At 38.4% G+C, this 23,060-nt stretch overlaps 1 pseudogene; it reads left to right on the plus strand.

The window, feature by feature from the left end:
• The first annotated feature begins 3,619 nt into the window (after positions 1-3,619).
• LOC123820835 lies at positions 3,620-3,964 on the plus strand (annotated as a pseudogene).
• Positions 3,965-23,060: the final 19,096 nt, after the last annotated feature.

Here is a 23,060-nt window from a genome sequence, read left to right on the forward strand (position 1 = left end):
CTGGAGGGACAGGATTCCCATCTGCTCAAGGAATGAGAAAGTACAGCTGTGGGACTAGACTAGTATTGTAAGACAGTGAAGAAATAAAGGACTTCAAGCTTTACAGGAAACTTCAGTACAACAGATCTTTGTAATGCATGAGAAAAAACTGACAAACCTGTAATCAACTTGGACAATATTCACACTTATCTTGCAGGTGGTAAAGGAAATCCAGGGAAATGGGTAAGGATATAAAAGTTTAATCATTACATATTTTTTATCAAAAGCAACATCTGAGCCAAAGATCAATCAATGAAGCCAAAAGCTTTTTGTGAAAAGAGTATTTAGGGAGAAAATCCCCTTAGAAGACTGAAGAATATAGAAGAAATATCAACTAGTAAGTACCTAATAGTTAAATCCTGTCACAAGGTTTTACATGGTATTGTAGATAATGACATATTTTGTCTGCCTTCCATCCAGTCATTTTGTAATATCAATAGTTTGTAAACTTCCATTTGGGTAATTACTTTCCTTTGTTTAATGAAGATTTGTTAGAGATAGAGTAGGGATAGAAGTCAGAACCTCAGTTTCCCTGTCACCTTGAAGAGGAATTAACATTTTTAGCTCAGAGACTAATTGGGGTGGAAAATAAACCCAGTGAGCAGCTTACTCTGTAACACCACCATTCAGAAAATTTTTTGCTTACCTAAAATGCCTTAAGTGACCCCTTGAGACAAGTCACTTGCATTTTTTGGTCAGACCTCAGGGTCACTCTCAAATTCACTTCTGGCATGCACCCTTGGCCATCTGGGGCTGGTTAGATTCCCTCACCCACCATCTACCCAAAGCACTGACACCATGAGAATGAAACATTGATCTTGGCCATATGGCCCAAGCCTGATTCATTCTCTTTTCCTGCTAGCCCCACTTCTAGAAAACTGACCTTTTCTCCTGTCTCCATTATCTCTCTTGGCAAAATGCTAAAATGACTGGGTTGTTGTGACTCTCTGATGATGCTTTGACCTTTACAGATATTCAATCTATTCTGTATATTTATAATCTATTTACATACACAAGAAAAAATGTCCTTTGTGTGTTGAACATTACCTGGACTCAGGAGGTTGGCTGTATTTATGGCCCTGTTTGAACTCCTCCTTTGTGCCCTGAGGATAATTCTCTGTTTCTACCCTTCTATTCTCTACTCTTCATAGCTTTGGCCCTGGATGACACCCAGAATACCAAGAGGCAGATGTCACTACATACTCTGTTCTCATGCCAGTCCTGTTGGATGCCAGTCTTAGCAACAGAATATGTGGAAAGGCAGGGGAAGTCACAGCTTAACCTACTGCCTTTGTTCCCTGAATTAAAACTTTTGACTTAAAAGATGTAGTGTGTGTTCATGTGTGTGTACACACATGAATGTATGTTCACACATACATTCTACACACTCTGGAATACTATTCATTTATAAAAAGGAATGGAATCCTGCCAATTGTGACAGCGCAGATGAACCTAGGGGGTATTGTGCTAAATGAAATAAGTCAGAGAAAGACCACATGATCTCACTTATATGTGAAATCTAAAAAAAACAAAACAAAACAAATGAACAACAGAAGAAAACAACTCATAGAAACAATAGACCAAAGTGATGGTTACCAGAGGGGATGAGATTGGGGGAATGAGTGAAAAAGGGAACAGGGAGTATAGTCAATAATATTGTGATATGTTTGCTTGATGACATGTAATTACTAGGCATAGTATGGTGATCACATTGTAAGGTATAAAAATGTCAAGTTACTATATTGCAAACCTGAAACTAGTAATAAATACCAATATGAAATTACATATCAACTATACTGAAATAAAAAAATGCCTTAGGAAAGCTTAATTTACACAATTACAAATAAATTTGAATTAAATTTTATATTGTGAAATTAAATTCTCTGTTGCTATAGAGTTTCATAAATATAAAAAATCAGATCTTCAGAAAAATTGAGTTCTATGGATTGAAAAATGACATCAAGACTATAAAAAGATAGGTAAGAATGCAGTTGAACCCTCAATTACAGGTCTAGCAAATCCATTGTCTTTCCTGAGCCTCTTTGTTAGTATTTTAATATTAGGTCTGTAGCACATTGTCACAGTGCAGGGGACAATGATGGAGGAAGCATTTCAAACAAGATAATGGGAGGAAAATGGGGCAGGAGGTGTGAAACAACATGAATCTAAGTAAAAAACTGATAAAATTGGGTGAAAGGGCATAAAACTATTGCTTTAAGAAGACTATAAAAGTGAATACTACTGTACAGCATGGGATGAGATGTAGCTTACAGACAGGTATGTGGTCAGATCTACAATTTTATTTTTTATTTATTTATTTGTGTGGCCTTTTTTTCAGATTTTATTTATTTATTTTTAGAGAGAGGAGAAGGGAGGGAGAAAGAGAAGGAGAGAAACATCAGTGTGTGCTTGCCTCTCATGCACCCCCTGTTGGTACCTGGTCTGCAACCTAAACATGTGCCCTGACTGACAATCGAACTGGCAACTCTTTGGTTCACAGTCAGGCACTCAGTCCACTGAGCCACACCAGCCAGTATGGATCTACAGTTTTATTACCATTGGTCTAATAAGCATATATTTCTTTTACTTGGACTGTATGCTGGGCATAGTGCCACACTTTTTTGCCTTATCTATTCCTGTAGCAACTATGAATAAAATCTATGCTACTCTCTGTTGCTCATGAAATCACACAACTAGAAAAAGATAAAACCTGAATTTGAATTCTGATGGCCTGGAAACAGCCCATATATTTGATCACTGTTTACATCTCTTCTATGATCTATAGACACTTTCTGTGAATCATGAGTAATACTGCTGTGGAGGGAAATCAGAGTTTCAGTTAACAACAAGAAGTTGTAAACACTTTACTCTCTGTCAAACATGAAGGGACCCACCCAGATGGCCAGAACCCCTGGTCCTGTCTAGTAAATGAGAAGAACTCTGGGAAGGCACAGCCTCCTGCATCAGTCAGGTTACCCAGCTGATGTTACTTTGAGAACAGATGGACCACCCCTGCTAAGCCCTGCCCAAAGGGTAGATTCCTGAGAAAACTAACCAAATGTCCTTGCTTTAAGCCATAAAATTCAAGGATGGTTTGTTATGTAGCAACAGATCACTGGAAACAATAGTGCCATCTTAACTTGCCCCCAAATAATTAGTTGCTCAGAAAGTGCACAAGATTTTGCAAATGAAAGCTTTACCTTACTTTAAAATTATTTATATGAAAATTTCAGTTATATTCAAATGCAATTATTTTATAACTATGAACTTGTGTTCCTCAGTAAAAGTAGAGTTATTCGACTGTAAACATAATTCAATTGCACATTTTAAATTGTTCTGGAGGGTTTACATGTTTCACCTAGCTGTACAAAGTTCCATATTGATGATGGCTAACAATATTTTGAAGAAATTATCATAAAAAGTTAATCAATCACAAAGCTTGAAAAAAAACCCTTTCTTCAGTTGCCACTAAGGTGCTTGGTCCTACCAAGGAAGCTAATTCAGCGTTGGGGTGAGATCCTCACTTCATCTGGCAACTAGCACCACTCCAGTCAGTGCTTGCCCAGCATTTGCCTACACCATGGCCTCAGTCCTGGAGCTCACCTGCATCTACTAGGCTCTTATCCTGCATGACGATGTGGTGACAGTGATGGGGCATAAGATCAATGCCCTCATTAAAGCAGCTGGTGTAAATGTTGAACTTTTCTGGCCAAGCTTTTTTGCTAAGGCTCTGGCCAGTGTCAATGTTGGGAGCCTCATCTGCAATGTAGGGGCTGGTAGACCTGCTCCAGCAACTAGTGCTGCACCAGCAGGAGGTCCTGCCCCTTCAACTGCTATTACCTCAGTTGAGGAAAAGAAAGTGGAAGCAAAGAAAGAAAAATCTGAGGAGTCTGATGATGGCATGGGCTTTGGTATTTTTGACTAAACCTCTTGTAACAGTCAATAAAAAGCTGAACTTAAAAAGAAACTTGAAAAAAGTTTTATTAATGGATCAAGTTGATTATAAAACTACTAGGAGGTCATTGATACATTAATATCTGTATTTTACCAAATATTTTATTGTATTATTCAAATGAATACAAGATGATTTTTTATGAAGTCCTATAGACACACTAAAAATTATGTCTCATTTAGTCCTGTGAGCTACATGTAGAAAAGTCTGAAAAGCATTAATATAGATAAAATTGCCCTTATTTCATTATTGTTGTTCAAGTACAGTTGTCTACATTTTCCCCAAAAAACTCCCTCTACCCCAGACATCCCCACCTTTCACCCTTGATCCTACCCCCACCTTGGCTTTGTCCATAAGTCTTTTAAACATGTTCCTTGTTTAAAGGAACCATCCCCCTTTTCCCTCCACTATCCGCCCCCCACCTTCCCTCTGGTTACTGTAAGTTTGTTCTTAATTTCATTGTCTCTGGTTATATTTTGCTTGCTTGTTTATTATGTTGATTAAGTTCCACTTATAGTTGAGATATGGTATTTGGTATGGTATGGTATGGTATGGTATGGTATGATATGGTATGGTACCTTATGGTATTTGTCTTTCACTGCCTGGCTCATTTCACTTAGCATAATGCTCTTCAGATTCATCCAAGCTGTCACAAAGAGTAGGAGATCCTCCTTCCTTTCTGTTGCATAGTATTCCATCATGTAAATGTACCACAGTTTTTTGATCACCCCATTTACTGATGTGCACTTAGGTTGCTTTCACCACTTGGATGTTGTAAAGTGTGCTGCTATGAACATTGGGGTACACAAGTTCTTTTAAATTGCTGTTGCAGGATTCTTAGAATATAGCCTCAGAATGGAATTGCCAGGTCAAAAGGCAGATCCATTTTCAGTTTTGTGAGGAAATTCCATACTGTTTTCCACAATGGTTGTATAAGCCTGCATTCCCACCAACAGTGCACTAGGGTTCCCTTTTCTCTACAACCTCACCACACTTGTTGTTTGTTGATTTGCTTACAATGGCCATTCTGATCAGTGTGAAGTGGTATCTCATTGTGGTTTTAATTTATATCTCTCTGATGGATAGTGATGCTTAGCATCCCTTCATATGCCTATGAGCCTCCTCAGAGAAGTGTCTGTTCAGGTCCTTTCTCCATTTTTTAATTGGATTGTTTGTCTTCCTGGCATGGAGTTGTGTGAGTTCTTTATATATTTTGGAGATCAAACCTTTGGAGGCAAACAGAAAATGTATTTGAAGACAAGTCTGTTTAAATGTCAAGCCTGTGTTCTTTATAGTATTTTTTTCTTACTTGAATGATTTATCTTCAAGAAACTCTTCAAACCTTCAGGTTTCTGTAATATGTACTAACCTGGGTGTACAACTAGATTTGGAAGTTTATGCTTTGAGATTATAAATGGTAATAATGCAAGCAGTGTATTTTGTTGAGCCCAGAATATATCAGTACTTTGTAGATTTAGCAGCACCCTGATCCAGATTGACCTGAACCTTGGGAGGCCATGAAGGGTTTTCCTCTAACTCAGCTTTGTTCAAAGCCAATTGCAAATACACTTAAAATGAAATTCAATGTTGCTGGACAGCTACATTGGGAAAGAGAAATCTAAGTGTCAAATTAATATCACTTTTATACAATTTTGAAAACACCTTATCTTTCTAGTTGTATTCTCTTCCAGTTACACCAATTTTAGGTCTACTGGTTTTTGTTGATCATGGTAGCTTCTCATCATAGTGCTGTTGTATATGTGTGATTGTGAATGTAGTTGTGTGTGTTTCTCTGTGTGGTTGCATGTGTGGTTGTGTGTGACTGTGTGTTAGTTTTGATATGTAATTTGCTTGGTATTTTTATTTGTAGTTTCAACAATTCAAAAAAAAAAGACCTAATGCTTAGCATACATAGTTTTGGAGTTATCAACAGTGAATAGTAGAGCTCATATGTTGAGGGATGTGTGGGCAACCTTGTGAAAAGGCTGCACTACAGATTGAACCCAAAGGTTTCTCAAGCTGAGCAGAACCTTGTTGTTAAAGCTACCACCTCCACAGGGACCCAGTTAAGAAGAGCCAAAATCAAAGCCTCTTTTGATAGAAAGTGAAAACATGAATGGGAGAGACCTCACCCTCATCACTCTGATGCAACCATAGTTTCCTCACGTGGCAGGAAATTGCTCTGACTTTATCAAAGGCCCTTCCTCTCTCTGCTGAAATCAAGTCTAGTTTGCCTTCAAAATGATGATTAGGTACAAGAAAATCTCATTTATTATCTGGAAAAGGTAACAAGTTTTCTCATTGATCTAAAAATTGTGTGTATTGAACTACAGACAAGATCAATGGGGAAATGCGTTGAGTCATCATTAAATTGGCCTCAGAGAAAGAACACTGTCAATTCAATTAAATTTAGTAGGCTTATAGTAAAAAGCTGCATGACATTTTGAAACAAAGGCCTTTTAGGGGTTGGAAATGTTCTCTAGGTTCAAACCACAGTTTTGAGAGGATCTGATACTAAAGGAATTTCATGACTACAACTGACATAGGTGTAAGGCTGCAGAAAAAGAAGACATATGATGAAAAAAGAGTCAAAGCTAGATGAAACACCCTTGGTCACAGGTAGATACCAACAAATATTTCAGCTAAGAGACACCTTGGCTTGTAGGGACAAAGGATAACTCTGTGATCTCAAAAGTACAAACATAAACTTGTGTCCTGCAGTTGGGCATAGACAAAGGAATCAGCCAAGCAGCAACCATGACACTAAGTAAACAACAGACATCCATGATCAGAATGAGAAACTAGAAGACAGGTCACCGTATTTCTGAAGATGGTCAACAATAGAATTGTGTGGGCATTCATAATGGGAAACTAAAAAAATTGCATCTGAAATGTATAATGACAATTATCAAAAGAATGTCCAGAATGTCATGATGAGTACCAAAATGTCTATCCAAGATGTTATCAACACAGCATCTGGGGCATTAATTACCATATTTACATAAAACAGCATTATAAAAACAACACATATAAGAATGGTTTAATGTTAAAATATTGCTTGTACATTGGACACTTTCTGCATTCCACCCTAATTGCATCCTGCTCTCCTTCTCAAGATAGTGGTTTCTTATGTGAGGTCTGTTTGGAAAAAGTCCAGCAATTGTTAACATGAGAAAGGTTTGTGTGACACCAATGTGATGGGAAAGCCAAGGAGTATGGATTGGACTGTGCATGTGTGAACAATGATGCTTTAGCTCTACTAGTCAGTGGGGTGGTAGGTGATGTTGAGTGAGCATGTATACCATGTGACCATCACATTCAAAATACCTAGCAAGCAGATCAATGAATCTGCATCCAATTTTTTATTAAGTTTGAACATACCTCTGCAGAAACTATGAGAATGTTTCAGAAGTCTGAAGCTATGACAACTGGTGACTAGCAGCTTCATCATGACAACATGTATTGTGTCTCATGCAGTATTTTGGCAAGACATCAAATCATCCAGGTGACTCAGCCCAGCTACAGCCCAGATTTGGTGTCCTGTGACTTCTGGCTTTTCCCACAACTGAAATCACCTTTGAAAAGGAAGAGATTTCAGACCATCTATGAGATTCAAGAAAATATGATGGGGTAGCTAATGGCAATTGGGAGAACTGTCTGAGGTCCCAATGTGCCTATTTTAAAGGGGACTGAGGCATCATTGTCCTATGTACAATGTTTCTTGTATCTTCAAAAAGTGTCTCTATTTCTTATATTACATGATTGGATACCTTCTGGACAGACCTCATATTCTTGTTTGTTTTACAAAATATACATTTTTACTACATTATTTGTTAAATACTGTTTTAGACTTCATTCTTGATGATTTGTGTAACTGTATTTCATTCATTTTTATTGCTCTATATTTGATTCAATGCATATATTATAATTTATCCATCCATTTTGCTGGTAATTGTCATTTTACTAGATTTTTAAAATATTATGAATGTTGCTTCTTTGATTTTTTGGTACACATCTCCTGGTGCACAATTATAAGATTTCTTCAAAGTATGTGCCTCAAAATGGAATTATTGGATCATAGAGTTTGTGCTATGAAACCATACTATGTATTGCCAAAATGATTTTATTTTATTTTATTTTATTTTTTCATTTTATTTTATTTTATTTTTTTGTTGTTCAAGTACAGTTTTCTCCCTTTTACTTCCATCCCAGTCCACCTCCCAGCCCTCTCCACCTCCCTCCCATTTCCACCCCCACTTTGTTTTTGTCCATGTGTCCTTTATACTTCTTACTGCAAACCCTTCCCCTTTCCCTCTGAAATTCCCTCCCCTCTCCCCTCTGGTCACTGTCAGCCTGTTCTCTATTTTAATGTCTTTGGTTATATTTTGCTTGTGTTTTTTGTTTTGCTGATTAGGTTCCTATTAAAGGTGAGGTCATATGGTATTTGTTTTTCACTGCCTAGCTTATTTTGCTTAGCATAATGCTTTCCACTTCTATCCATGCTGTCAAAAAGGGTAAGAGCTCCTTCTTTCTTTCTGCTGCATAGAATTCCATTGTGTAAATGTGCCATAGTTTTTCGATCCATTCATTTACTGATGGGCATCTAGGTTACTTCCAACACTTGGCTATTGTCAATTGTGCTACTATGAACATTAGGGTGCATAGGTTCTTTCGGATTGTTGTTTCAGGGTTCTTAGCATATAATACCAACGGTGGAATTATTGGGTCAAAAAGCAGTCCCATTTTTAGATTCTTGAAGAAATTCCATATTGTTTTCCACAATGGCTGCTCCAGTTTGCATTCCAAACAGTGCACTGGACTTGCTTTTCTCCACAACTTCTCCAACGCTTGTTGTTTGTTGATTTGTTTATTATGGTCATTCTCACCAGTGTGAAGTGGTATCTCATTGTGGTTTGAATTTGCATCTCTCTGGTGGCTAGCAATACTGAGTATCTTTTCATATGTCTCAGGGCCCTCTGTATGTCCTCTTTGGAAAAGTATCTGTTCAGGTCTTTTGTCCATTTTTGAATTGGATTGTTTGTATTCCTGGAGTGGAGTTGTGTGAGTTCTTTATATATTTTGGAAATCAAATGCTTGTCCAAGGTATGATTGGAAAATATGTTTTCCCATACAAGTGGTTCTCTTTTCACTTTAATGCTGCTTTCTTTAGCCATGCAGATGCTTTTTATTTTGATAAAATCCCATTTGTTTATTCTTTCCTTTATGTCTCTTGCTCTAGGGGACTTATAGGTGAATATATTCCTGTATGTAATGTCTAAGATTTTCCTGTCTATGTTTCCTCTAGGACTTTTATGATGTTACAACTTATATTTAAGTCTTTTATCAACCTTGATTTTATTTTTTGTGTATGATGTAAGTTGGTGCTCAAGTTTCATTTTTTTTTTTTTTGCATGTAGCTACCCAGGTCTCTCAACACCATTTGCTGAAGAAAATATTTTTATTCAGTTTTATTCTTCTGCCCCCTTTTTATTGAATATTATTTGACCACAGAGACACGAGTTTTATTATGGGCTCTTTATTTTGTTCCATTGATCTGTTCTTATGCCAGTATCAGGCTGTTTTGATTACAGTGGCTTTGTAACACATTTTGATATCAGACACTGTGATCCCTCCTACTTTGTTCTTCTTTCTCCAAATTGCTGTGGCTATTCAGGGTCCCTAAGGGTTCCATATAAATATTTGAAATGTTTCTTCTCTGTGTAATATGCCATTGGTACTTTAATAGGGATTGCACTGAATCTCTAAATTGCTTTGGGTAGTATGGACATTTTGATGATGTTAATTCTTCGCATCCATGAATACAGTATATGTTTTCACTTGTTTGTGTCTTCCTTAGTTTTTTTCTTCACTGTTGTGTAATTTTCTGAGTATGGGTCATTTACCTCCTTGATTAGGTTTATTCCTAGGTACTTTATATTTCTAGTTGCTATATAAAATGAAATTTCTTCCTGATTTCTGTTCTAATATTTCACTGTTGATGTACAAAAATGCCTTTGATTTCTGAATATTGACTTTTTGTCCCACTGTTTTGCCAAATTTACTTATTAGGTGGAGTAGTTTATTGGTGGAGTCTATGGTGGTTTTTTATGTACTCTACAAACATGTCATCTGCAAACAATGAAAATTTTGCTCACTCCTTTCCAGTTTGGATGCCTTTTACTTATTTTTCTTCTCTGACTGCTATGGTTAGGACTTCAAAGTCTATACTGAATGGAAGTGGTGAAAGCAGACATCCTTGTCTTGTTCTTCATCTTGGTGGGAATGCTTTTACTTTTTACCCATTGAGTATGTTGGCTGTAGATATCTCATATATGGCCTTTATTATGTTGAGGAATGTTCCCTCTATTCCCACTTTGTTGAGTGTTTTAATCATAAATGGGTGCTGTATCTAATCAAATGCTTTTTCTGCATCTATTGACATGATCATGTGATTTTTGTGTTTGCTTTTGTTTATGTGCTGTATTACATCCATTTGTGAACACGGTACCATCCTTGCATCCTTGGGATGAATCCCATTTGATCATGCTGTGTAATCTTGTTAATGTATTGCTGGATGTGGTTTGCCAATATTTTTTTCAGTAGTTTAACATCTATGTTTATCACTGATATTGGCCTGTAGTTTTCTTTCTTTTTTTGTGACTTTATCTGGTTTGGGTGTTAGGATGATGTTGGATTTATAAAAAGAATTTGGCAATCTTCCATCTTTTTGGACTTCCTGAAATAGTCTGTGAAGGATAGGGGTTAGCTTTTCCCTAAATATTTTGTAAAATTCTCCTGTGAAACTGTCCTGTCAATGACTTTTGTGTGCTGAGAGTTTTTTAATTACTGCTTCAAAATTGTAAGCTGTTATATATAGGTCTGTTTAGTCTTTCTGCTTCTTTTTCATTAAGTTTTTAGAAGATTATATTTTTCTAGAAATCTGTCCATTTCGCCTAGGTTTTTAAATTTCTTGGCACATAGTTCCTCACAGTGATTTCTTACAGTCCTTTGTATTTCTGTGATATCAGTTGTAATCTTTCCCCTTTCATTTCTGATTGTGTTTATTTGTGCCCTCTTTTTTCTTTTTTTTTTAAGATTTTTTAAAGATTTTATTTATTTATTTTTAGAGAGGGAAGGAAGGGAGAAATAGAGAGAGAGAGAGAGAGAAACAGCAATGTGTAGTTGCTTGGGGCCATGGCCTGCAACTCAGGCATGTGCCCTGACTGGGAATCGAACCTGTGATGCTTTGGTTCACAATCTGTGCTCAATCCACTGAGCTACGCCAGCCAGGGCTTTCTTTTTTTTCTTGATGAGCCTGCTTAAAGGCTTGTTGATTTTGTTTATCTTTTTAAAGAACCAGCTCCTGGATTTATTGATCCTTAGAAATGTGTTTGTAGTCTCTATGTAATTTAATTCTGCTCTGATTTTGGTTATATTGTTCCTTCTACTCACTCTGGGCTTTGTTTCTTATTGTTCCTCCAGTTCTTATAGATGTGGGGTTAGGTTGTTTGTTGAAATGTTTATATCTTTTTTAGGTAGGCCTGTATAGCTATGAACTTCCCCATCAGGGCTGCCTTCATTGTGTACTGTAAGTTGTGGACTGTTGTGAGTTCATTTTCATTTGTTTCCAGCAACTTGTTGATTTCTTCCTTGATCTCATTATTTTTTAAAAGATTTTATTTATTTATTTTTAGAGATAGAAGGGAGGGAGATAGAGAGAGAGAGACATCAATGTGCGGTTTCTGGGAGTTATGACCTGCAACCCAGGCATGTACCCTGGCTGGGAATTGAACCTGCGACACTGGTTCGCAGCCTGCACTGTACCCACTGAGCTACGCCAGCCAGGGCTTGATCTCATTATTTTTAAAAAATATATTTTACTGATCATGCTATTACAGTTGTCCCATTCTCCCCCCTTAATCCCCCTCTCCACCCTACACACCCTCTCCCAACCACATTCACCCCCTTTAGTTCATGTACATTTGTCATAAGTTCTTTAACTTTCACATTTCCCATACTATTCTTGCCCTCTCCTTTTCTACTTTATGCCTACCATCTATGCTACTTATTTTTTGTACCTTTTTCCTCTCTCTCCTCCTCCCACTCCCCTGTTGCTAACCATCCATGTCATCTCCATTTCTGTGTTTCTGTTCCTGCTCAAGTTGTTTCTTTAGTTTGTTTTTGTTTTTGTTGTAATAATTGTGAGTTTGCTGTCATTTTTCTATGTGTTTTTTATATTTTTTTCTTAGATAAGTCTCTTTAACATTTCATATAACAAGGGCTTGGTGATAATGAACTCCTTTAACTTGACCTTATCTGAGAAGTACTTTATCTGCTCTTCCATTCTAAATGAAAGCTTTTCTGGATAGAGCAACCTTGGGTGTAAGTCCTTGCCTTTCATGAGCTGGAATACTTCTTTCCAGCCCCTTCTTGCCTGAAAGGTCTCTTTTGAGAAATCAGCTGACAGTCTGATGGGAACTCCTTTGTAGGTAACTGTCTCCTTATCTCTTGCTGCTTCTAGGATTCTCTCCTTCATTTTAATCTTGGCTAATGTAATTATGATGTGCCTTGGTGTGTTCCTCCTTGGGTCCAACTTCTTTGGGACTCTCTGAGCTTCCTGGACTTCCTGGAAGTTTATTTCCTTTGCCAGATTGGGGAAGTTCTCTGTTGGGAACTGCCCTTCCTGGTATCAGAAGCTGTAACCCCCGCCAAGGCTAAGGCTGAGGGAATGACCTTGGAACCCTAAGCTACCAAGGAGACAGGCTTATCTCCCTGGCAGGAGCACCACTTCTGCTTCTTTTACTTCATCTATAACTGGCCCCCAATGCTTGGTTGGTTAGCCAATGACGGGTAAGATTCCCCAAGAGGGGAACGATCTAAGACAGGCACAATCACGTGGGAGGCCCCCAAGAAAGGACTTTGGGGGCTACAGCAAAAGGGGGTGATGGACCCTCACCCCTCGGCTTTGGCAAAGCCTGAGTCTTCATTGTCTGTGAGAAAATCTCCTTATCTCTTGGTTGCCTTAGTTCTCTTGCTCCACCTAAGCCTGAAACAATGACAGGGTGGTGCAGCTCTGTGCTGAAAAGGGAGGATTCCCTGGGTGATCAGGCCTAAGAAAGAATATGTAAAATCCTGTGAAACCTGTTTTGTTTAGAATGCTCTCAGTTGAATGATAAGGGTCCAAAGAAGAATTAAGTTTGTTCCTCAAAGTTTTACAGCTCTTTGACCCTGACTCAAAATAGGCCCTCAGACTACCTTGTTATCTATTGTTTGATCCTTACTTCCTAGCAATGAGTAATGAGCTTTACCTGAATTCTTATGCAAATGAACCCAATAAAAAGCCTCTACAGTGGGAGAATGGGGTGCTCCTCACTAGAGAGAGTGGCTGTTTTGTTCCTACTTCCTCACAGGATCTGGTTGTCTCTGTGTATGTTTTTCTCGCGTGTTGACGAGCTATCCACAGCGTTCCTCAGTCACTGCCTGTCAGTGGCTACGTCAGCTTTCCTTTATTATTCGTTCAGATAACTTTTTCACTTATTGCTCTTCCTCTTCCCTATCTGGTACCCCTATAATTCTGATGTTGGAACATTTAAAAATATCCTGGATGTTCTTAAGCCTCTCTTCATTTTTTTTAATTCTTATTTCTTCATTCCTTTCTGTTTTTTTCTTTCTTCCTTCTGGTCCACTCCATTGATTTGAGTCCCAGTTTCCTTCCCATCACTGTTGGTTCCCTATGCATTTTCCTTCATTTCACTTAGTGTAGCCTTCATTTTTCATCTGATTTGCAACAAAATTCAACCAGTTCTGTGAGCATCCTGATCAACTGTGCATCTAATGGGTTGGCTATGTCTTCATGCTTAGTTTCGTTTGTTTTGGAGCTTTGATCTGTTCTTCCATTTGGGCCATTTTTTTTTTTGTCGTGTTGTGCCTGTTTTGTAGTGAGGGGTGGAGCCTTATGTGTTCACCAGGGCGGGGCAACCCAGTCCCTGGGTTGTGAAGCTGTATGTGGGACAAGGGTCAGAGAGGGAACAATGGTGCTTGCTCTGCTCTCTGTTGGGTTTCAGTTACTTTTCCTGCTTCCCCCAAGCAAACTGGGCCTTTCTGGTGCTGATTCCCATGTGGGAGGGTTTGTGTATGTTCCAGGATCCTGTTGGAGACATAGGTAGACACACTGTGCCTCCCTGCACAACCAAAATAAGGACAACAATTTAGAAACAAAATAACAACCAGAACTGAGAGAAAATTGAACTGTATGGAAGCCCGACAACCAAGGAGTTAAAATAGACACATTCATCCAGACAAGTAGGAGGGGCAGAGTCTGGTGGCCAGGCAGAGAGGGTTCCTGGCAAAAAGGCAGCGGCTGGCAGACTTCAGGCATGGGGTGGCAGCAGGCAGACCCAGCAAGGAGGTGATTGTGGAACAAGGCACAGTGCACAAGGTGACTGGCAGACTGGGTGGTCCCATATTCGTGTGCAGATAAACTCGGCAAAAGTGGGGAGCAAGACAGACCACGCAACCCAAGGCACCAGCGCAGGGAAATAAAGTCTCAAAACACCAATTGAAAACACCTGTGGGGATTAAGGAGGCAGCAGGAGAAACTCCTAGCCTCACAGGAGATTTTGTTGATCTCATTCTTTACCCGTTCATTGTTTAGTAGCATGCTACTCAAGCTCCTTGAATGTGAATGTTTTGAGTGTTTTCCTTGAGGTTGGTTTCTAGCTTCAGGCCCTTGGGGTCAGAGAAAAATGCTTGATTTCCATGTTCTTGAATTTGTTGAGTCTTGTTTTGTGTCCTATCATATGATCTATCTTTGAAAATGTTTCATGTGCATTTGAAATGAATGTGTATTTTGCTTCTTTGGGATGAAAGTTTCTATTTATATATCAGCTAAGTCCATTTGATTTAGGATATTATTCAATGCTGTCATATCTTTATTGGTATTTTGTTTGGAAGATCTATTCATTTTTGACAATGCAGTTTTAAAATTCCCTAATGTAATTGTTTTGCTGTCCATATCTTTCTTGAAGTATTTTCTTTATGTATTGGTTCTCCCATATTGGGTGCATATATATTTATAATGTTTGTGTCTTCATGATTGATTCTTTCCTTGTGTATTATGAAGTGTCCTTCTGGGTCTCTTTTTATGAGCCTTATTTGAAGTCTATGTTGTCTTATATGAGTATTGCTACTCTGGCTTTTTTCTCCCTGCCCATTTGCTTGGAATATTGTTTTCCAACCCTTCACTTTCAGTCTCTGTAGGTCTTTTATTCTGAGGTGGGTCACTGTAGGCAGTATATGTGTGGGTCATGTTTTCTTATCCATTCTACTGCCTTATGTCTTTTCATTTGAGCACTTAATCAATTAACATTTAAGGTTATTAATGATAGGTACTTATTCATTTTCCCCCGTTTATACCTGTGTTTCTCTCTTTTTCACTCTTTTTATTCCTCTTCTTATAGTCATCCCTTTACTAGGTCATGTAGTCCTGCTTTGGAAGTCACATATTCTTCTTTTGTCTGGGAAACTCCTTATTTCACCTTCCATTTAAATTGAAAGCTTTGCTGGGTATAGTCTTGGTTACAGGCCATTGCTTTTCTTTACTTGGAACATTTCTTGCCATTCTCTCCTGGAGTGGAGTCTTTCTCTTGAGAAATCAGCTGTCAGCCTTATTGGAGACCCTTTGTATATTATTTCTTACTTCTCTCTTGCTGCCTTCAAGATTCTCTCCTTGTCTTTAAAACTTGGTATTTTAATTATGGTACATATTGAAGTATGTCTCTTTCATTTCTTTTGATTGGAACTCTCTGTGCCTCCTGCACTTGCATGGTTTTTTCTTCTCCATGTTTGGAAAGATTTTTGGCATTATTTTTTTAAACAGGGTTTCTAGCCCTTGTTCTTTTTTTTTTCTCCTCGTGTTTCTATGATTCAAATGTTGTTGCATTTCATGTTGTTTTGGTGTTCTCTTAAGCTATCTTCATATTTTTTTTAGTCTCTTTTCATGCAGCTGGGTACTTCTTTCCACCTTATCCTCCAGCTCACTAATTCGATGTTCTGCTTCATCCAGCTTGCTTATAATTCTTTATTGAGTTTTTTGCCAATTTTTTTTCATTTTTTATGGTTTTTGTTTAGTTTCTATATCCCTTTTCATACTCTTGTATTTTTCACTCAGTTCCTGGTAGTTGTCTATAAGTTCCTTGATCATCCTTAAAACCATTATTTTGAATTCCATATCTGATAGTTTGCTTACCTCCATTTCATTTAGCTCTTTTAATGGGGAGTCTTCCATTCCATTCGATTGAAGGTTCTTTCTTTGTCTCCCAATTTTAGGTGACTCTTTTTCTTTGTTTCTGTACTTCTTGATGTTCTGCTTTGCTCATTGTCTTTGTAAGGCAAACTTCTATTGTAGGAATTCTATGGGATTCAGTGGTTTGGTCTCTTTGATGTCCTTGTCTGGATGCTCTAGGGTTGCATTTTCTTTTGCTTTTGTGGGCTTTCTTGTTTTAATTGGGTTTTTTACCTGTTGGTGGTTTCTTTGTTGGTGGGTTATCTCTTCCAACAGGTGTATTGGTGTTCACAACTCCCACCTACTCTTGTATGTGATCAGTTGCAAGGAGAAGGTAAATTAGATTAAGACAACAGGAGAGTATTCTGTGGGATTTAAAGTACCAACACATAGAGAAGAGATAGGAGATCCTTTGGGTAAATACAGCATTAACTGTGATATTTCACCCAACTAGCCACTTCTCATAAATGGTGAAAAAGGGATAAGACTCTTGTTAGAGGGGGAACGACTGTGAGCTGAATCCAGAAAACTGAGCAATTGTGGGAGGTCAGATGATAAGAGTAAAGGATAGAAAGTAAATGTAGTATTCGGGAGAATAGAGTTAACCACAACAGTAATAAAGCTCTGAAAGACAGTGACATGGGTTAAGATCAGGAATGGGTACTGTGTAGTATTTGCAATTATATGGAAAAACAATTATTTACAATAATACTGGAACAACAATAATATGACAAGAACTATATGATCCGAATAACAAGAATAGGAAGTACATGACCAAAAGTAGTCTTATATTGGTACACAAGTGAAGTGAAAGAAAGTTAAAATACAATCTGAAAGAGACCACAAGAAAAACCAGTCAAACCATGCAATTAAACAAATAAAATGAAGAAAACTAAACAGAAAGAAGAGAAATAAACAAATACTAATAAAATAAATTAAAATAATGAAATAATAATAATACAAATAAACAATAACATGCACGTTCTGTAGAATAGCAAAGTGAAATTTGTCTCAGTTTCTTAATTGTTGGAGTTAACCTTGCATTCCCTCTTTGGGTCTGTCTCTGGACCTTTCTCAGCTCCAAGTCTTATTGTCTCACTTGGGGAGAAAAAAAAGCTTGTTGCTATCCCAAACCCACCAAGCCAGTTCTGCTAGTGTTCCTGAGGGGGTTGGGCTTCACTTTTCTCCCTTCCTATGGTTTTGCTAAGATGGGGGCCAGGTCTAGGCCACAATATTCACAGTTGCCCAGCCTCCAACCCAGGTACTCCATGTGCTGCTGAGCCCCCACTGTCTATCTGTGCCAGGCTGGTGCCTTTAATCCACCAGTTGTGCTGCCCATGAGGCACATGAATTAGGGGCAACTCACACACCACCTTCTACCTCTTTGCTGGCCTAGGTGCTGGGCACTCTCAAAGTCTCTTCAGAGTAGTTCAGCTCCCCCAGTGAATTAAGTCTGTCTAGAGACTGCTAACCCCCTGAGTCCTGCAGCCCTCCACAGAACAGTCTGTGCAGGGCACTCCATCTTTCTTCTTCATGAGCAAGCTGTGGCACAAGCCAACAGTGGCAAGAGTCAGCTGCTGTGCCAGAGTTCCTTAAACCAAGACTGAGAGCTTTTTTGAATAAAATTCTCTTGTTTAAGCCCACTGTTCTTAATAAGCACCTGGCTTTTCATACTGCCCAACTTTCTAAACAGACTGGAGACTATCTGGATCAGGGTTTGTCACAGCTCAACTCTTCTCTCTTCTCCAGGTGTCAACTGGCTCTCCAATTTCTCTGGTAATGACCTAGCCAATGTCCACAGTTCCAATGGGTGAACACCGCCTTTATGCTTCTCCCACTTCGTTTTTATTCCCTGTAGTAATGTTAGGCATCCAGGTCCATCCTGGTGCTGCTCTATCCTCCTTGTTTGGTAGGGGAGGGAGCTGTCGATTTGGCTCTTCTCCAAGGATCTTCTGCCAAGCACCAGCTGGGAGCCCTAGCAGCCTGGTCCACAGGCTGGTCCCAGAGACTTTCCTGTCCCAACTCAATCTCCTTACTGTTTTTTAATATCATGTACAATTTTGGCCTCCAAACTTCACATAAGCTGGGATTCCATGTGCTGTTCACTCTGTTCCCCAGAAGATTGGCTAGGTGTTCCACCTGTGTGCAGAGGGAAGTAGGCTCTGCTCTTACCTACTTCACTGCCATCCTCAGCCCCCCCACCCCTTTTTTCTAATTTTAGGAGGAAAGCATTGTCTCTCAACATCAGATATGATTTTAGCTGTAGGTTCTTCCTGTATGTTCTTTAATAGGTTGAAGAAATTCCCTCTATCATCATTTCTCTGGAGTTTTATGAATAACACATGATGAATTTTGTTAAATGGTTCCCCAGCACCTATTGAAATGTTTACATGGTTTTCTCCATTATAATGTTAACATGACTAATGCATGAAGAATGATTTTGGTAGCATGAGAACAGAAGTGTGCACCACCAGTCAAGATTTATTCCAGGTGAGAATGACTTTAGCTTATCTTAGGAGTGATTTTAAGTCTGCTTGTAGGTAGCCATGCCAGTACCTCCTGAATGAAAATGTAAGAGATACAGACAAAATTAAACATGAATAGAATCAAGGGTGGGAAGTGGAGATGGCTGGGGCAGGAGAAGCTGTGGGTGGAAATGGAGACAACTATACTTGAACAATAAAAAAAATGTGAAAAAAAGAAAAAGAGTTTGTAGTCTATGAACTACAGAACTTGAACACAATAAATGTTCAATAAATAGAAGCTCTTATAAAAAAACATAAAGTCATATTTTGCTTGCTTGTCCATTTTTAGTTGATTAGGTTCCTGTTAAAGGTGAGATCATATGGTATTTGTCTCTCACTGTGACTAGAGGGAAGAAGGGAGGGGATTATAGGGGAAAAGGTGAAGGGTTTGCAGGAATAATTATAAAGGACACATGGACAATAACAAAGGGGGTGGAAACAGGGGAGGGAGGTGGGGAGGACTGGGGTGGTAGGGAGGGGTGGGGGAAATGCATACAACTGTACTTGAACAACAATAAAATAAAAAATAAAAAATCGTAGACTTTGTATATATTTATGATTTCTTTTACTGAGGGAACCTGAAATATTACTTTCCTTTTGTGATACATTTTAAATTAGTCACCAAGATCCAAAGAAAGTCAATACAAATAAACGCATTCCATCACGTAGGATTTCCATTATCAACAAATCTTTGGGGACTCTGCCCTCTGCTCTATGTTCACAATATCCAGACTCCCAGAGGTCATAATTTTAAAACCTCACAGGGTTTATTCAGCTCTTTCTATTTTCAAATATAGATACAAGGGAGTAGCAATTTTAGTGTCTTGGAGATTGGTGTTTGAGTAAGCTCACATATTCCACAAATTTTTAATTTGCTTCAAGATGAATGGACAGTCATTTTTACTAGTATTTGCCCTGGTCTCAGGGTTTCTGTTTCAAAGTAGAAGGCATTAGCACCCTTATGAAATATGTCCTAATGATCATTGTTTTCAATGTCTGAAATATCATAGGAAGCAGATTTAAATAAATGTTTTAGAGTTATTTTTTTATGAAAAGAAAAGGTACACACTAAACATAACTATTTATGTCTATATTTGAGTTATTAATTTAATGGCATGTATAATCTATAACTAACTTCTTGGGCTCTGGTGGGGAAACCTTGAATTGCTGAAGTGGTAATATTTGACATATAATGTAAAATTTTGTCTGAACTTGAGATATAGTACTTTTAAGTGCCTTGTCAGCAATGATGGTAAAATGGGTATTTTCCAGAAGCTGCTAACTTCCAGGCAAAGCCCCTGATTTATGTATTGCAGCCAGTCCCCATCAGGCACAGAGATAGCAGGCAGGTAGGTGAGCTTCCAAGGAAGATCAACCATGCCCCTTCCTGCTGCTTCACACATATGGCCCCTCTGTGTGCCATGTGTTGGTCATTTTTTTAACTTATTTGTGTTTAGCATTTCTTAGAAAATAAAACTGACATCAATTTGGTTATTGGTTTTTAACTCTAAGTTCCAACATCTCCCTTCTGGCCCCTAGGTGGGTAGCACCTTTATGTACCCTGCATAGGATTTGCTTTTCCTCCCTGGTGTCTGACACCCATCCCCTCTCTATGAAAGGGACATCCAAGCATACAGTGTGGAGAAGTGGATGTTAGAGGTTTTAATTATTTAGTTTTTTAATTGTTTACAGTGATAAGTCTTTAAGCAATCTGAGTTTTCCTAAGTACTGCAGACATGGTTATAATGACTCACATCAATAGTAATAATTCAGTGTGTTGGGCCATGGCCTTTGTCTTTGTGTCAGAGCATCTCAATCTTCCTCTAAAGCTTTTGAGTATGTTTTCAGGAATTTCTGAAGCTGTTTCAGGAAGTGCTCAAGTTATGCCCACCTCTTTTGTGATGTCTCCTAGCCATCTACCACTTAATTATCCATTTACTGATTCAACAGAAATCTATTAAGTATCACATAAAATTTTTAATCACTTTTCTATGTACTAGCACTTAGCTTACATCTGTTTCATACTGAGCTCAAATTGCTTTTGTGCACTATCAAGACAAGAAGCCAAAAACTACTAAAACAAACAAAAACAATTTTCTCACTACTTTATTTTTCTGTATGTCATATCTAATTCATGATTAAGTATTTTTACTTCCAAAATGGACAGCAAGATTTTAAGAGCCATAATTTTTAGATCAGAGTATACAGCTAAGCCTCCAGTGAAATTCACAGGATAGATAAGTCAGATGAGCCAGTGGGTTCATGTCTCCTGGACAGACCTCATACATACAAACTTTATTGTTGAAACATGTAGAGGGTAATATTTAATAATACTCATTGCTATTCCCACAATTCATTATTATAATTTTATATCTCCAAAAACTGATTTTAAAAAGCAGTTCTTAAAATGGTAATTCAAATTATTTGAATTCTGATTTTGAGTCTACCATTGATCAGAAGGACAAGAAAGAAGTGTAAACATTTCTGGTCTTGACTGTATTTATGTAAAATATGCTAATAGGGGGAAGGGAGATGGTGGAGGAGTGAATGGAAGTCACATTAACCTCCTCCCAAGACCAATCCGGAATTACAACTAAATTATGGAGAAATCATCCAGAATAAACTGAGCATCCTTATAACTTCAAACAGAAGCACAACCTGTCTGGTAAGGAGTGTGGTAGAGACTTGAGAGGGCTGGCTGGGCACACACAGCAGCAGCACCAGAAGGATAATTAAGCTGCTGGTTGAATCCCACAGAAAAGAATGGAGTCTAAACCCTAATCTAAGATTACCAGCCTAGAGTACCAGAGCCCCAAAAGTACACAAAAAACAAACAACAACAAAATCAACATGGTGGCTCTCTGTCATAGACAGATGACTGGAAATGCAAAGATCTGTTTAAAGGGCCAACACACAGATTTTCGATTGCAGTTACTTACCCTGGGCTCTGGCAAAGGTAGGGGCAGAGTGGGCAGGAGAGGCCTGAAGAGAGACTGGGGACAGAAGCTTTGGGGAGAGAACTGAAAGAGTAGACACTGGGATCCCAGTGCTGAGACATCTCCTAGGTGGAAGCAGCCATTGTGCTCAGGCAAACCACTCCCCTGATTGGCAGCAGCCTGAGGAGAAAAAAATAGCCCCAGTCCCAGGAGGGATTCTTCCCTGGCTTTGTAGGGCTTAAGCCTGACTGCTGAGTGCACAGTGACTAGATTAATAATTAAAGGAGACAATAGATCCCTAGAAAAGATGGGGGCCAGAGTGGACTAGAGATGCTTGAGGAGAAACTGGGGACAGAAGCTTTGGGGAGAGAAAAGAGAGACTAGCCACTGGGATCCTGGCACTGAGTCATCCTCCATAAAGCAGCAGCCATCCTGCTCAGGCAGACCACTCCCCTCTCAGCAGCACCTACCTGAGGGGAAATAATAACCCCAACCCCAGGAGGGATTCTTCCTTGGCCCTGTGGTCTTTAAACCTAACTGCTGAGGACAGAGTGACTACATTAACAACTGAAGGAGACAGCCACAGACAGTAGATCCCTGGAAGTCTCCAACTGGCTGCCTAAGGTCGGAGAAGGCCAATATCTGACATCACCAGAAGTGGATACAGAAAGGAAAAAAATAGTGGTAAATATTGGAGGCTACTGAGATGAAATCCATTATGGTCTTCTCCACGATTTGCAATATTTTCTTTCCTACATAGCTTTTGACATTCATTTCTTGTCCAGGAAATTTGTGCATATTAAGAACTAGATTTTATACTACAGTTTATTTCAATTCACATATGTTGCCACTCCCTTCACTTACCCTACTTTACCTTCTTCTTTTCTCAATTATTTTCATTTCAAATTTTTTTTCTTTCTTTGTATACCTTGTTTCCATTCCACACTCTTACTATTTTTCCCCCACCCAGAAACACAAAACCAATTTTCTTGTCAATGGTAATCTCACATCCTTTTTCTTGCTGTTAAAATACCCATGTTCTCACTCCATCTTTAGCAATCTTTGCTAGTTGGTTGTTGGTAGGGTAGTTGTTGCATTTTTTTAAATTTTATCTCCAGACCTTCAATAATTTTATATTTCAAATATCAAATTTTACTGGTCCCCTCACCTACTCTTTGTTTGCCTCAAATTTTTAATTTTTCCCTGTATTAGCCTATTTTTTTACTTTTTTTGTTCTTCAACTTCTCTTTCATCCTGCCTTTTTATTTTTATTTGTTCTCCTTTTTTCTTTTGTCTTTTCTTTTTCATTTCAAATTTTAATCTCC

This window comes from Phyllostomus hastatus, unplaced genomic scaffold (genome assembly GCF_019186645.2).
Source record: "Phyllostomus hastatus isolate PE091 unplaced genomic scaffold, TTU_PhHast_1.1 phas_contig_38, whole genome shotgun sequence".
Classification (NCBI taxonomy): Eukaryota; Metazoa; Chordata; class Mammalia; order Chiroptera; family Phyllostomidae; genus Phyllostomus; species Phyllostomus hastatus.